Source organism: Notolepis coatsorum (assembly GCF_963971535.1).
Source record: "Notolepis coatsorum genome assembly, chromosome: 14".
Taxonomy (NCBI): domain Eukaryota; kingdom Metazoa; phylum Chordata; class Actinopteri; order Aulopiformes; family Paralepididae; genus Notolepis; species Notolepis coatsorum.
In genome coordinates, this window is record NC_140178.1 from 38,823,022 (window position 1) to 38,839,813 (window position 16,792).

Genomic DNA, 16,792 nt, shown 5'->3' on the forward strand with positions numbered 1-16,792 from the left:
TTTAATAAGGTTGAGTTAAAACGCCACCTGGGAGCTCTCGTGGAGAGCCTGCCAAAGGTTGCCACAAGGAAAATCCCCTTGTGGTCCGAGAGAGCCAGGGGAACCAATGAGACGTCGAAACTATCAAACAAATTAGGGGATGCGAATGCATAGTCTATTCGAGAGAAGGTTTTGTGTCTGGCAGACAGGTGAGAGTAATCCTTGAGGGTGGGATTGGATAAGCGCCATAGGTCTGCGAGCCCAGTGTCCTGGGCCCACATCCTGAGGGCCTTAGAGGACCGTTTTTGGTCGCTTGTTTCAGAGGGCCCGGACCTATCCATCTCCGCATCCCAGCACGCATTAAAATCGCCACCCACAATGAGAGCGTATCCAGTAAGTTCCAACATATTCTTCGTGATTGTATTATAGAACGCTGAATCAAATCTGTTAGGGGCATACAATGCTATTATTGCCATCTTCCTATGAGAGAACTCAACTTTTGCTATAGTAATCCTTCCCTCCGTGTCCGACCACACATCCAGGACTTTGATATCAAGGTTACGACTTGTAACTATGACGACTCCTTTCGTCTTATCATCGGCTGAGGATGAGGAGATAACGTGATATTGTCGATTTGCTAGCCTTGACACATCACCCACCAATAAATGCGTCTCACTAAGGAGAGCAATGTCAATATTTCTTCTCTTCAATAACCAAAGGACACTGGCACGCTTGTGTGGGGCGTTAAGACCTCCTGCGTTCCAAATTAAAATATTCAATTTAGCCATGGTCGAGTTTGTCTAAATGCGTAGAGAACATACCAGTGCAGCCAGGCTGAGTACAGAGGCGCTGATCCAGGCGGGCCCAGACGGTCAATCCCAGGAGTTCAGAGGAGGAACAATTACACACATATAAGACAACAGTACATAAAACACATAAAAATACCACCCCAGTTACAACCCCCCCTCCTTCTACTCTAAACCCTAACCCACCCGTCCTATTATAAGCCCTCCTATACCCACTCTCCAATCCCCTCCCTATGCCCCATCCACTAAGGATGGTCATATTCCTATCATTTCCCACTGGAGTCATGGATCCAATAAGACGCTCCCCACTCCGACCCCCCTCTAGATAAACCCCTGATTAAACCCCCACTAGTCCAATAAACACAAATAATAATAAAAATTAAATCCAATAAAGATATCGGTCGAAAACCACCTGAGCCTTGGCCCTAACATGAGATAACCATAATGGAAAAAATTGCCATTATTATATAATAACTCAACATCACCCCTGCAACCATCTATTTCCGAGTCTGCGCATCAACGTCGCAATGTTATAGCACAAATGGATAAAGGAAAATTCAAAACAAAATTAAATTAAAGCATACCAGCAGATAGTCTAAGGCAGGATCGGATCACAGGTAAATTGTGCAAACAGATGTCATTTAAACAACGACAATAATAAGAAAGGGAAAAAAGGGGGTTATGGTCAAAGTGCACACCTGTAACAGCCCCTCTGAACAAGCACAACGGTTGGAATGACATAACCTATGTAAGAATAGAATTAAACACATTCATTAACCCGGGGATGGTAATAAGCAATACCTGACACAACCTGTTATCATATATTGTTTCAATAAAGATATCGGTCGAAAACCACCGTGAGCCTTGGCCCTAACATGAGATAACTATAATGGAAAAAATAGCCATTATTATATAATAACTCAACATCAACCCTGCAACCATCTACTTCCAAGTCTGCGCATCAACGTCGCAATGTTATAGCACAAATGGATAAAGGAAAATTCAAAACAAAATTAAATTAAAGCATACCAGCAGATAGTCTAAGGCAGGATCGGATCACAGGTAAATTGTGCAAACAGATGTCATTTAAACAACGACAATAATAAGAAAGGGAAAAAAAGTGGGGTTATGGTCAAAGTGCACACCTGTAAGTGCCCCTCTGATCAGGCACAACGGCTGGAATGACATAACCTTTGTAAGAATAGAATTAAACACATTCATTAACCCGGGGATGGTAATAAGCAATACCTGACACAACCTGTTATCATATATTGTTTATATATATATTCAACCGATCTTCTCCTACCGGAGCCCAAAGCTCAAAACAGCCTGGATATAAAAATAAAAGCATACAAGAAGTTAGTTAAGGACCCGATCACAGTTTAATTGTGCGAACCGATGACACTTAAACAGCAACAACAACCAAAGTGCGTAAATATTAACGTGTCTCGAATGTCTCAGCGCAGACGTTAGACGCAGCCCGCTAGCTAGCCCGAGGCTAGCGCGTAAGCTAGTGATGAATCCGGATAGCACGTTAGAGTCTGTTATGTACATTGTTCAGCTAGCTCGTTAGCTTCCAAAGAGGCGATACACAAGTACGACCATGAGGTCAGCATTAGCAAGTAACAGAAGTCATTGGGAAGCCCCGCTAGTTGGATGGGCAGTGGACAGTTAGCATGTCTAGGCATGACAGCATGAATAGTCGGCCCTATCAATGTATTCAGGCCCACATCGCCAAGTCACTCACCCGTCATAGATATCAAGCTACAGTCTCGGCTATCCCCTCGAGATATTCCTTCGCTTTAGCCAACGACCAAAATGAACGCAGACCATCGACCTTATCCAACACAGATAATTTCGCGGGAGCGAATAGCGTGGGCCTCAGGCCTAGTTTCCATAGCTTGGACAGGACCACTTTGTATTCGCCTCTCTGTGCTTGAACCTCCGGCGTAAAGTCTTCGAAAATGGCCACTTTGTGATCGCCAAGCCTTAGATTACCCCTTCTGGCACGAGCCGACCGCATGATGAGTTCTCTCTGCTGTAGTTTGTTCAGCTTGACAATGATGGGCCTCGGTTCCTTGTTCACTCCAGGAGTGGTCCTGCCCGCTCTGTAGGCCGATTCACATACGGGAGGAGAGGGGAGGATGTCATTCCCGAGTATTTCTTGCAGCAATTCCGGCATGGTCTCAGAGAGACGGCCTTCCCCGCTGCCCTCCGGTACTCCAACAATCCTGATGTTGTAGCGTCTCTCCCGGGACTGTATTTCCACAATTACCGACTGTAGTTTGGCAACTTCGGCCTGCCTAGCCAGCAGGGAGAGCTCCAGATCCGCCATCTTCTCGCCCTGTAATGAGGCCTCCGTCGTTAGCGCAGCTAGTTCGATAGCATTAGCCGAGGAGACAGCGTGCAGCGACTCCATCTTGTCTATCAACGGGACGACCGCCAACCTTATTTCCTCTGATATCTCTCGATGAAGGTTATCACAAAAATCCGCCAGCACTTTTCTTTGTGTTTCAGCGAAGCGTGTCTCAGATTCTGCATGGAGCTTGGTCATGACCGAGAGCACAGCTTCGCTTATCTCCCCGACACCGGGCGATGGTGCGGCCAGGCCCGGTGGTAGTTTGCTGGCTGGAGCGCTCATGGATCTGGTTTCCACCACCGACATCGCAGAAAGTCGAAAAAAGTTGACGACAGTAGTTGAAACTCGACGACTTAACAAGCAGACAAAAAACAAATAAAAATAAAATAAAGACTAATGGGGAAAACGTATATTCCGCACGGTAGAAGGGAGCTCACGTGAAACACGTCTACTCCATGATGCCGGCTCCGCCCCTCCCCACTTCCGCTCCCATGTTAACGGACGCTACTGTGCACACTGGCCGCAAGCGGGAGCGCGCCTCGCGGGCGGCTCCCGGACGGCAAGCTATCTTTTCCGCTTTGGTCGGATTCGAGGCTGCGCGGGAGGCGCTCGCCACGCGACTGATTGATTGATTGATTGGACATTTTATTAACAGATTGCAGAATGGGTACAATACAGTACAGCTCTCTCTTTTTCTCTCTCTTTATTCTCCCTGCCTTTCTTTCTTTCTTTCTCTCTCTCCAGTCTCTTTCTCCCCCTCTCTTTCTTTCTTTCTCGTTTTCTCTCTAGAGAGAGAGAGAGGGAGAGAGAGAGAGAGAGAGAGAGAGGAAGAGAGAGAGAGAGAGCGAGAGAGGGAGAGAGAGAGAGGGAGAGAGAGTGAGAGAGAAGGAGAGAGAGAGGGAGAGAGAGAGCTCGTGCTGCTGCTGGTTCTATGGAGGGCTCCGCGCTGCAGCGCGCTCTGAAGTCTGACTCTGTGTGTCTGGCCAGGCGCGCGATCCCGCTAGGAACCCGCGCGTGAAATTTGTGAGCGTTGTATGTGCCCGGGCCGTCATGCTGCCCCCGATACTTCCTGTCTCTGCTGTGCAGGCGTCACCCAACCGACCTGTAGGAGTCGCTGTCCACAACGTCCAATCCCCACCCATCGACTTTCCACCCGCTGACTCTGCCAAATGAGCCAGTACGACGGCCGGTCCAAGTCGAAGGCAATGCTGAGACTGGGATTCGATACCGGAGTCTCTTGCATTGGTGACGAGCACAATCTCCGCTACGCCACCCAGCCGCCCTAAGATATTCCTTTATTGATTTCCTTGGGGAAATTCAGGCATCATAGCAGCATGGGGGAGGGGAGGTACAGGTAGTAGAAGACATGATACAGGTCATAGAATTTTAGTACAGTGGAGAAGTAAAAATAAAAATAGAATAAAAATAGGCAGTGTAAACAATATAACAATATAATTAACTCTGGACATGCGCATATGGGCAAGTAGGCAGTGTAAAAAGATCAAGGTGCAAGATGAGGGTATGTATGCCCTCCTCTCAGTTATATTTGCCCTACAATAAATATATAATCTAATATCTAATCTAAATTAATAATCTAAAAATGCTAAATGCAAAAAATGCTAAATATATGTTCTGATGAAGTAAGTATACAGTAAAGTATACACATAAGGTGCAGTATGCTAATCTAATCTAATATATATCATCTAAAAAACGAAATGCTAAAAATGCCAAATATATGCTCTGATGAAGTAGTATACACTATACACATGGTGCAGTATGCATAAGGTAGCTATGTATGCTGTGATGTACTTCATAAGTTATATTGTCCGTTTAGGCAGTCCGTTTAGGTGGGAGTCAGTCAATGTGTGGGTGTGTCTGTGCGGTACTGTGCGTGTGTGTGTGTGTGTGTGTGTGTGTGTGTGTGTGTGTGTGTGTGTGTGTGTGTGTGTGTGTGTGTGTGTATGTGTGTGTGTGTGTGTGTGAATGTGCATGTGCACGCCCACCTGTGAGTGTATAGGTAATGGAATTGAATAGAACATTAGGTGCATGTGTTGGTGACTATCTGTGTGTGGGTGCATGGGGGCCTTCAATGTACTTGTGCATTACTCTCCAGATGTGCCCACTCAGTTTTTACCTGATAAAACAGAGATAAAAGCTTTGTGCTGTGAAGACTTTACTATACTCCACATGGAGGCAGAGGCTGAACTTAAACATTGATTGGTTTGGTACTCCATTAAACCTAAACCCAATGATACGTGTGTGTGTGTGTGTGTGTGTGTGTGTGTGTGTGTGTGTGTGTGTGTGTGTGTGTGTGTGTGTGTGTGTGTGTGTGTGTGTGTGTGTGTGTCTTTCGGTCTATCTGTGTGTGTTGTGTATGTGTGTGTGTGTTTCTGTCTGAATGTGTGTGTGAGTGTGTGCGTGTATGATGGACCCATTGAACCTAGCGATTATACTGATACAGATACTGGCATTGGATATTGGTCCGATTGCTATAGCGACTCCTACTGGTCGGTCGGGCCACCTGTTCATAAGGGAGGGAATCTGACCTTGATAGCTGCACTGCTACCATGTTAGGGCCAAAATGGCGGGATTTATCACACACTATCACTATCACTAGCACCAAAATGGCGGAGGTTATCACACACAATTATTACTGGCGTATGGCTATGTGTGCTGCCCACACAACGTGGCCTGCAAATAAAGACTTGGCATGCAGAATGACTCAATCAGTGGCTGCTAGGATAAGGGGAAGACACAACCACCACCTCAAGGAACTCCCCTCCACCCATTAGCCTTGGGGATACACCCACAAAACAAATATATAATAAAATAAATCTAACCCTAACTAACCTTACCGTCATGCACTTGTCCTAATAAACTAACCTACACTGTATCACTCAACACTTTGATGAACATTGTTACCCAGCTGATAGAGTTGTGCCCTTCCTGATGACTTGTCGTACAGAACTTGTAAGTCGCTTTGGATAAAAGCGTCAGCTAAATGACTAAATGTAAATGTTAATGTAAAGGGAGAACAAAGGGGAAGAGCCAAAATGTCATGCCAGTACTTTCCAATCATTAAACACAACAAATGGGATAGAGTAGGAGACGTACAGTACAGACAACTGGGAGACAGAGAAAACAATTAAAGGGGGGTTTAGATATAAAAAATGGCACCACTGACCCTAGGTCAGTAAAACATAGCCCTACGACGCGTCCACAGGGACACTAGGGTAGTGCAACAACAACGATGTCGGTCAGCAAAAGAAACACACAAAAACGTCTGTTCCGGGCCACTCTTCCTGCTTGAAACAAATATTATTCAGTCAACCTGTCAAAGGAGAGCTGGATCAGTGGCGCATTTGTTCACAATTAAACATCCAGCATTCAATTTGTGAGCAGAAAGAAAACGTTACTTGGGGTATATGAAGTGGAGAGGTTCCCCAGTCAAGCTGTTTCACTGGTTCTGCTGGTGATGTCATCATCCTCCTATGGGTGTGCTTAGAGAGGCAACAGGAGGAAGGGAGAGGGACAGATGAACAGTATAATATCCAATAGCACACAAACAATAAGTCCACTACCCCTCCCCGATTGGTTCAAGTTCATTGCCAAGGGTGCTTCTCACTTAGCAATCAAGGCCAATGTCAATGTTCTCGTCAGCCTTAGGCACAAAATGGCCGTCATGCGGTCTTTAGACAACACTCTTGTTGCAGTCGTTTTACCAGTCTGTAGTAGCCAACGTCCTCGTCTTTGCCGTGGTATGCTGTGAAGGGTAACATCAACTCAAGAGGCACTAACAAACTGAACAAGCTGGTGAGGAACGCTAGCTCCGTAGTGGGACTCTGATAAAACTATGGGTTGATGGCAGAGAGAAGGGTGAGGAAAAAGCTGGTTGCTATACTGGAAAATCCCTCCCACACCCAAATGAGAGACAAACCAGTGGGCCAATCGTGCAATCTTTCTCTGCTCTGTGGGCCAGTCAGCCAAGAACTGCTTACTACTATCAGTATTGGAGAGGAGAGAAGAGGGAAGGAGAAGAGAGGAAAAGGAAGGAGAGAAGAGAAGAGGAGATGGAATGGGAGGAGAGGGGAATGGAGGGTGGAGAAGCTGAGCAGAGGATTGGAGGAAAAGAGAAGAGGGGGGCATAAAGGTAAAATAAAAATGGCTGAAAGAGTTCACCATCAGTATTGGCAGGAAGATAATAGGAGAGAGAATGGAAGGAGAGGAGAGGAGAGGAGAGAGAAGGGAAGGAGAGAATATGAGAGGAGAAGGTTGGGATAGAATAGGAGAGGAGAAGGAAGGAGAAAATAGGAGAGGAGACAGGAAGGAGAGGAGAGGAGAGAGAAGGGAAGGAGAGAATAGGAGAGGAGAACAGAAGGAGATAATAGGAGGAGAAGGAAGGAGAAAATAGGAGAGGAGACAGGAAGGAGAGGAGAGGAGAAAGGAAGGAGAGAATAGGAGAGGGAAGGGATGGAGATAGGAGAGTGAAGGGAAGGAGAGAATAGGAGAGGAAAGGAGAGAAGAAGGGATGGGAGGTGAGGGGAGGAGAGGAGCTGAGGAGAGGAGAATGGATGGGATCATGGGAGGAAAGGAGAGCAGCTGAAGAGAGGATAAGAACTGTAATACTATAGGACCGGATGCTGAATAGGTGCATCCGTGTCACTTAGGCAGCCATGTTAATGTCGGTGCTGGTGTCCACACAGCACTGGGTACAGCTCATGGAGGGCGGTAAGGATAAAATGCACATTGAGGGCCAGGGAGTCCTCCATTAGAAGAATGTGTATGAAGGGAATGACATAGTATTATATTATTGGACTGAAGACATTATTATTTCCAGTCTCAATTTTGTTGTTTGAGTTTTTGATATAAGAATTAACAGTAGGCTATGTATAAAAGCTAAAGTATTTTGAGGCTGCTAGAGGTTTGTTGTGCTAAAAGAAAAAAATACCCAAAAGCTTAATTTACATCTACAAATCAAACTCCTCAACAAAATATACAAATAGGTATTATACCCAAAATGTAGATGGTCAAATAAATTCCAGATTGTGTCTTTGAGGATTTAATATCACCAGTGGGATTAATTGACTTCCATAACCATAACACTAAACTCTCATTCAAATTCAGGCTATGGGGGGGGGGTCACTTTACACCATGCCTGAGTCAATAATAATTACTAGTGGCCTCGGGCCACTAGGCTGACCCTCATTATGGATGTTTGGCCACCTCCCAGCCAATAAATCCAGTATTCATCCGATAGGCCTTATGAAGCCTATTATTATAATACAATTTTCTCCTCCACTGAGAGCTGTACCCTGAGCTTCTCTCTGAGACTCACCCTGATGGCTGCATTTAAAGTCGCAGCACAATGTATTCTGCTGTATTTGTTGTATACTATTTCAAAGAGTATTATTTTCTGTTTTATTCTATTATGTTCTATTTAGTGTTTCCCTTGCCTGTGTAAAACATTTAAAGAACCAAATTAAAAATGGAATGTTTAGGCCTACTTGTAGAAAAAGAAAAGTGAAAAGATAAGAGCTTGTATCAATGAAGTAAACATTATGTATGATATATCTTAGAAAGATATCTGAGACAGGTTTACCACAAAGGTGAGTTAGCCCACAATATTGAGTATCTTAGATGTAGGATTTGAGGGAAGAAGCATCGAGGAAATGTACATTTTACATGCCCTCCTTCCTCCTTGAGAAGTCCAATAATTTATCTACTTGTTAAGTCATAGCTAAATTCATTTGTCATGTGACTTGATCGGTTTTCCAAGATCAATAGGCCTACTCTTTTTATTATGTGAAAACCACACAGAACACATCTCTCCTGCCCCGCACATCTTAACTCCATTGTTACAGTACAGTACATAGTTGCCATGGAGATGTCAAGTGACCATGGCCCAAAATAGTATCAGACTATCAGGCTCTTTTCCCAAATTGATGCTGTGGCAGCTTGGTGAAATTCAGACCAGGGTTACTTTTACCTTACAGCCATGTGCTTTCAGTTTCAAACGGTTTATGGGTGAAAACGGACCATATTCTATGTCACAAAGGTAAATGACTGTAGCTATGAGCCGGTAGTGTATGTAGTCTATTTTACGGAGGCCAGCAGGCCCACCATTGACGTGGCCTGGGTAGAGTGAACATAGTGTTATCTGTCCTGAAGCCAAATCAAAGCACATCTAGGTCACTCACTGCCAGATGACTTCTGTTAGTGTGTGTGCATGTGTGTATAGTCACATTTGTGAGGACCCACTCTTGACAATCCACCTTTACTGTGAGGACATTTTGGCTGGCCCTTGTGAGGACAAAAGGTCGAGAAGAAGATTAACTTGGCTGCTTATTGTCAGTTTACACAAGGCAATTGAAATGAGTTTTTCAGAATCACAATCAGAATAAAGGGGGCAGTATACACTGAAAACAACGTGGACTTGCTCAAAATAGAAACACAGTTGAATATGTTGCAGCCAGTACACTCAGTTGTAGCTTATAGTTCACACACATCGCCATGGGAGCCAGTGTGTGGGACATGGGACTGGTTTGTCTAGCGAGCCGGTACACACTGAAGTGGCAGGAGCCAGAGTTACGTATTCTCCCCCAAATGTGTCATTTTGTTCCTACAAACCAACTGAAATCCGTTTCCACAATGAGTATACTGTCACCCAACACAAGTAAACACATAGCCTACAAGGAATTTGGCTTGATGCTTTCTCATGCATGCAAAGAGGACTAGAATAGCACACACACCTAACACATCTAATACAAATATATTAAACAAGTGTTGGAGGTATTGTGAAAATGTAGTGGGAGCAAAGGCTGAAGAAGAAAAGTGTCAGGATGTACAGTAATAGCAGTGTAATAATACACAGTTTAAACACAGTCTTTCTGCACATCCCTACATACACACACACACTTTCCCAGAATGAGCATTATGTTTCTTTTAAATGTTTTATTTTATAATACCTCCAGTGTGTAGCCTATTGTGTTTTACCGTGGCGATTCTTTTTGCAGTGGTGTTATTGACTTAATTCTATTGATTCATTGTCTGTATGTAGTGTACTGACCGGAGCAAAATGAATTTCCCTTGTGGACAATAAAGAACGTCTATCTATCTCTAGTTAGACATACTGTAGCTTGCACACAGTCCCCCACACACATGCATGTATTCAGAGAGGTCAGCGTGCCTGCAGTGCCTACCTTGCTCAAGGCCACTTCGGCAGAGATGGTAGGCACCGCAACATAGATGTTATAACAGCCTTTCAGTTGCTATGGAAACGGAATACACCCTCCTGTCAGTACTGGAGACCGCCTCAGCTGCCTTTTGGCTACTGGTTGTCCTAGGCTGCCCTGGTTAAAGGGGAATTCCACTCTTGGTTTATCTTGTATTTATAGAAATGTTGCTTTACTAGAATAAAGTACGATTTTAAGATCTTTATTTTTATTCTTATTTTTATTCTTATTATCCTGGTTTGTTTGGATCCATACCTCTCCTCTCCTTCTCTCTTAATTGCCATTGCTGTTGCTGCTATGACGTCTGAATTTCCCTATGTGCATGAATAAAGGTTTATCTTATCTTGTCTTATCTTATCTGATAAAACTAGATATGATGAATTGAAAATGGGGGACCCTGATGTAAACAAGACGAAAGTCTTTCTCTGGTCTGCATCCCCTTAACAATTGTGTGTATTGAGCCGTACTGTATTGTACCCATTCTGCAATCTGTTAATAACATTTTCAATCAATCAATCAATCAATCAATCAATCAATCAATCAATCAATCAATCAGGTGAAAACCACAGTTTCAGTCATCATCTTCATGTTTTTCCTAGAATATAATGTTTAGATGCTTTACTGCTAAATGATTCGTCTTGATTGCCGAGATTATTGCTTGAAGACAATAATTCACAAACAAGTGGTTCATAAACTATTAGCTTGGATAATTGTTCTGATTTATGGCAGTTGAATAGTACTGACAGCAGTAGTGATAGGCCGATTAATTGGTCTGGCCGATTAATCTGGCTTATATCTGGCATTTTGAAATGAGAGGTAACTGCACACACATTTATTAACAAAAAAAATTGCACTCGGCGGCTGGGTGGCGCAGCGGACATTGCGCTCGTCACCAATGCAAGAGACACTGGGTTCGACTCTGGCTGTCGGCGTTGCCTCCGGCTTGGGCCAGCCGTCATACTAACTCAATTGGCAGAGATTTGATAGAAGCCTTGCATCACGTGTCCCCTCCGATACACAAGGAGGCAGCCTGTCACATCTTTTCACCTGCCAGCGTGGACTCTCATTGGCGAGGTGTAACGTGTGGGAGGCTCACACTACCCCCGCCATTTCCTATCTCTGCTGTGCAGGCGTCCCCAACCGACCTGTAGGAGTCGTTGTCCACAACGTCCAGATTACCACCCATCGACTTCCACCCGCTAACTCTGCCAATTGAGTTAGTATGACGACTGGCTCAAGCCGGAGGCAATGTCTCTTGCGTTGGTGACGAGCACAATGTCCGCTGTGCCACCCAGCCGCTGGTTCCTCTTTTGTACATATTTAAAGATATGCACTCTGAAGTTTAAGTGTCTAATTTTACCAATGCAAAAAGAATCGCCACAGTTACACACAGTAGGCTACACAGTAAGAAAATGGGAATGTGTATGTTTGTGTGTGTACAGTTTGGGGAAATAAGGGCTGTGGTTGCATCACTCACAATAAATCAGGTTGAGCAGCCTTTAGCACAGATTCAAGGTGAAAATATATGTCATAGGCCACTTTCTTTGCCTTGAGGAGAACCTTATTGGCCTATTTAAAACCGTTTTGGTGCTATACAGCCTATCTCTGACTATAAGTAACCTTATACCTGAAGACTAGAAAGGTATATTTATTGTAATGTATATTATGACACCTTTGTTTACACTGTTTATTTTTCTCATATTTTGATATTCAGATTCCATTTGATTGCCTATATTTATGTCTTTCTTCTATTACCCTGCCCAGAGGCCTACCTGTACCGTCCTTCCCCCCCCCCATGCTTCTATGGCGCCTGCCTTTCCCCAAGGGGATCGATAAAGGATTATTTTATCTTACTCTGCAGGTGAGGGGAGCTATGGGGACATCAAAACAGAGGATATCAAGATAGAGCTAGAAAAGCAGATTTGTATAGAGGCAATTCATTATTGGATTTGCCTAATCCTTTCATATCATGTCACATTCCGTCCTCGCAATTCAACTCGCAACAATGGCTGTACTTGAGGCTACGATTGACCATGCATATTTAATGTAAAAAAAGTTATTGATTTGTGATGAGATGTCTGGCAAGCAAGCCAGCCTTTTTGTGAAAAATACCGTCAGATCATATTCACTGTTTACAGGAAAAGTTATTGACAGAAAGACTTGCTAGTATAAAGTTTCTGGGTCATTGTCACTGGCATCAGTCAAGTGACAGGTGGTTATTGTCAGGCAGTTGCTAAGGTGGCGCAGAGGGACTATAATGAAAGTCAGCTGTCAGCAAAGCATAAATAACATATTTCTTTATATTTTAATGTTTAATGTTGAAAATGTGAATAAATTGGGGTGGTCGGATGGCGTAGCGGAGATTGCGCTCGTCACCAATGCAAGAGGCTGCGGTCTCGACTCCCGGAGTCAGCATTTCCTGCGGCTTGGGCCGATCGTCATACTAACTCGTTTGGCTGAGTTAGCGGGAGGGAAGTCGAGGGTGGTAATCTGGCGTTGTGGACAGATTACAGATTACAGGTCAGGTCTGGGCGCCTGCTCAGCGAAAGGCAGGAAATGGTGAAGGCAGTGTGACCTCCCACGCGTTACGCTTCACCAATGAGAGTCCTCGTTGCCACTGCTGTCTCCACATGTGTCGGAGGAAGCGTGTGGTTGACTTCAGGGTTCCCTTGTACCGACCAGTAGGAGGAACATGCGCACAACAACCAGGTAGGGGAGGGGGGGGAATTGGCATAACGACTAAATTGGGATGGGGAGAAAAATTGAAAAATCAAGCGGAGAAAAAGAGGATTAAAAAAAAAAGAAAATGTAGGGCAGCTGATTGGCGCAGTGGGCAAGGCGCTCGCCTCTAACGCAGGAGACGCTGGGTTCGAGCCCAGCTCTCGGCGTTGCTACCGGCTGGCCGGTCGTTCATACTAACACAATTGGCAAGTGTTAGAGGGTGGGAAAGCCGGTGGGTGGGGATTTGACGTTGTGGAGAACGACTCCTACAGGTCGGTTTGGTGACACCGGTGCGACGGAAGCAGGAAGTGACGGGGGCAGCGTGAGCCTCCCACGCGTTACTCCTCGCCACTGAGAGTTCGAGCTGCTGCGGTGAAAAGATGCGACAGGATGGGAGGGGAGGGGACACGTGATGCAAGGCATCACTACAACCGACCTGTGGGAGGCATAGTCTAGCAACGTTCAGGACAGGGGAGGGAAGAATTGGATATACGAAATTGGGATGGGAGAAAAATAGAAAATGGGGAGAAAAAGTGGATAAAAAAAATATATATATGTGAATAAAAATCTTCTGTCTGTGGCAAATTACTATGGTATAAGCGCAAGAATCAGCTTGTAAGTGTGCGTTAACAGTTTTAAGGCACTTTATGCACGTCAGGTGATTCTTCGCCTCCAGGTTGTGCCTTATAACCATTTATCTATCTATCTAGGTCGTCCTCGGACGGGCGCTCCATCGGTGCTTCCAGTCATCCCGATCCTCCATGCATCTGGCTAGCTCGCCGGTGCATTCTGTTCCCGCATCTCTCCTGAGTACGTCCACGTAGGTTAATGTGGGACGTCCTCGTGATCGATGCCTGTGTGTTGGTTCCCACAGCACAAGTTTGCTGGTTGGCATCTCATGATGTCTCTGGCAGTGACCTGCCAGCCTCATTCTCCTGACTGCCACTTTCTCGCTCACCCTTAGCACCCCCCCATACAAGTTTGCATTAGTGACATGCTCATCCCTGTTGATGTTGAGCACCACACGCATCATTCTGGTGTAGCACCCATCCAAGGACTTCTGCAGGGTGGGCTTCAAGGTCCAGCATTCACTATCCCTCACATACTCATGATTACCTGACTCATTATTAGCTTTCATGTTTTGAATGTGTTATCCATGGCTACAATGAAAAGAAAGAAGATAATTAAACAAATGAGAAATGACCTGGAATGACACAAACAAGTAGTTGTGCTCTTGTGATTGGTCGAAGATTGCAGGCTACTGTAGTAGTTACCATGGAAACGAGTAAAGGAAATAATAAAACACATTTTCAAGGTTAACACATATGTACCGTTATTGGTTGTAACAGTATAGTAATTAAATAATACCCGTATATACCTCCATCTGGTCTCTGATAAGAACAAGTTGCAGGTTGAAAAAACCCTCAGCTCGGAACTAGGCAGAATCTGCATATGGCTTGCTGATAACAAACTATCATTACACATGTGCAAAACAGAGTCCATTCTCTTCGGTTCAAATAACAAACTCAGCAAGACCGACGGCTTCTCAGTTACAGTGGGTGACAATATTGTCACAAGGAAAGATGAAATTACCTACCTGGGTTCCATCCTAGAGGCTAATCTTTCCTGTGACAAAATGGCATCCAATGTAATAAAAAAAGTCAACCAACAAACTCGATTCTTGTACCGGATCTCCTCTCTGGTAAACAAGAATACCCTGAAGACTCATTCAAGGGTACTACGACTATGCTTGCACCTCATGGTACCAAAGCACCTCAAAGGCGCTAAAAACAAAATTACAAACATCTCAAAACAAACTGGTCAGACTACTGCTTGACCTTACTCCTAGAACCCACCTCACCCCTGCCCACTTTGACAACCTTGGATGGCTTAGAGTAGACGACAGAGTACAGCAACTTGCAATGGGCCTGGTCTACAAGATACACTACACGACCAAGGTACCCATGTACATGTCAAAATACTTCCCAAAGGTCAGTGAATACCACGATCACAACACCAGAGGGAGCTCCACAAATCATGTTAAACCCAGATTCGGCTCAAACAAGGGACTAACATGTTTCGCAATTATGCCACATCAATGTGGAACGCCCTAACTGTAAAGGAATGTCAAAACCACTCTCAAAGAACACCTACGGGGGACTGCAATTCGAAACTGGCCCCTGTAAATGTCCTAACCCAACCCCCTCCAATGTACAGTAAATGACCAAGTATGGTTTTGTCAATATTCCAATGTACAGTTTTGCTTGTACAGTTGTACAGCGTTCCTCCCCCACCCCTCCTACCCAACCCCCCCCCCCCCCCCCCCCCCACCCATCCAACCACCTCCAATGTACAGCCCCCCCCACCTACCCAACCTCCTCCAATGTACAGTTTTTACGTCAAATGTATATACTCTCTTTTCTGGACTCTTTTTGTATCACAAACAGTACTGTATTTGCAAATCTGGTATGTCATAAATGTATAGATGTAGCAGTACTGTCTATCTCAGACCTGGGCATTGTACGGCCCGGGCCGTATTCTGACCGGCCCGCGAAAGATTACATGATAATTAGAAAAAACTTTTTTTTCTTTTCATGTCAACGTTCACACGCACAATATACGCTTACCTAGGATTTCACTTGATTCAACAACAAAGCAGTCGGGGCAAGCCGAAAACGGTCGAAAGTGTGGTTATTTGAAGTTTGGATTTTTTTCCCCCACAACTGAGGTAGGTAGATTACATTTTTAGAGACTAAAGTACAGAAAAAAGGTACCGTTGGGTACCGGTATCGATTCACAGGTACCGGTACCGTATCGGTTCAAATGTGAACGGTACCCATCCCTACTGAACACACAACTGCAGGGCAAGGGCATTTTTGCTCATGAAATGCATAGCCATGTGAAAGCCTTCATGACAAAGTTGCAATTAATTTCAAGGCAACTAGGCAGCAACAATCTCAAACACATGAAAACCCTGAAAGAAGTCAAACCATCAGCTGATCACCGGCACAGGTACTCATCCATGTTGGGAGCACTGCATGATGAATTTTCAAGGCGTTTTCAAGATTTCAAAAAGGTTGAGGATGAAATGCAGCTGGTTTCCTCTTCCTTTGCCTGCAGTGTTGATAGTTGTTCAGCTTGAACTCATTGACCTGCAGTCTGATTCACTACTGAAATAGCACTTTAAGTCAGCATCACTGCTAGAGTTCTACTCTGCTCTCAAGGAGGAGAACTTTCCAAACATGAGGAGACATGCTCAGAAGATGTTGGTTCTCTTTGGATCCACCTACATATGTGAACAGACATTCTCAGTCATGACGTTTACCAAGTCCAGGTACAGATCCTCTCTCACTGATGCACATCTGGCAGCTGTGCTTCGCATCTCCACCTCAGACATGCAACCTGACTTTGATGGACTTGTTAAAGCTCAACAGAGACTGGATTTCTCACACTGAATGAAAAAAAAGAACTGAAGAACACTAAAATGTGGAAATAATTATAACAAGTGAAATGGGACACTTGATCTTTTTTTTTTCTTTTTTTTGCACAGTTCTGAAAACATTAAATGTTTAATATAGGCATGTAAAGTAAAAAAGGCTACAAAACTGGGACACTTTTCTTTACACAGTTCAGTGACATGTCTTGTTTATTTTGGCTATAAGATGATGTGATGTCTTTAGAAAGCTAAGAAAATC

The 16,792-nt window shown here is 44.5% G+C and overlaps 1 protein-coding gene across 1 annotated transcript in view; it reads left to right on the forward strand.

The window, feature by feature from the left end:
* LOC311240507 (protein kinase C beta type-like) overlaps positions 1-16,792 on the forward strand; it is a gene marked incomplete at its 5' end in the record, with an annotated part of 391,798 nt that overhangs the window by 69,928 nt on the left and 305,078 nt on the right.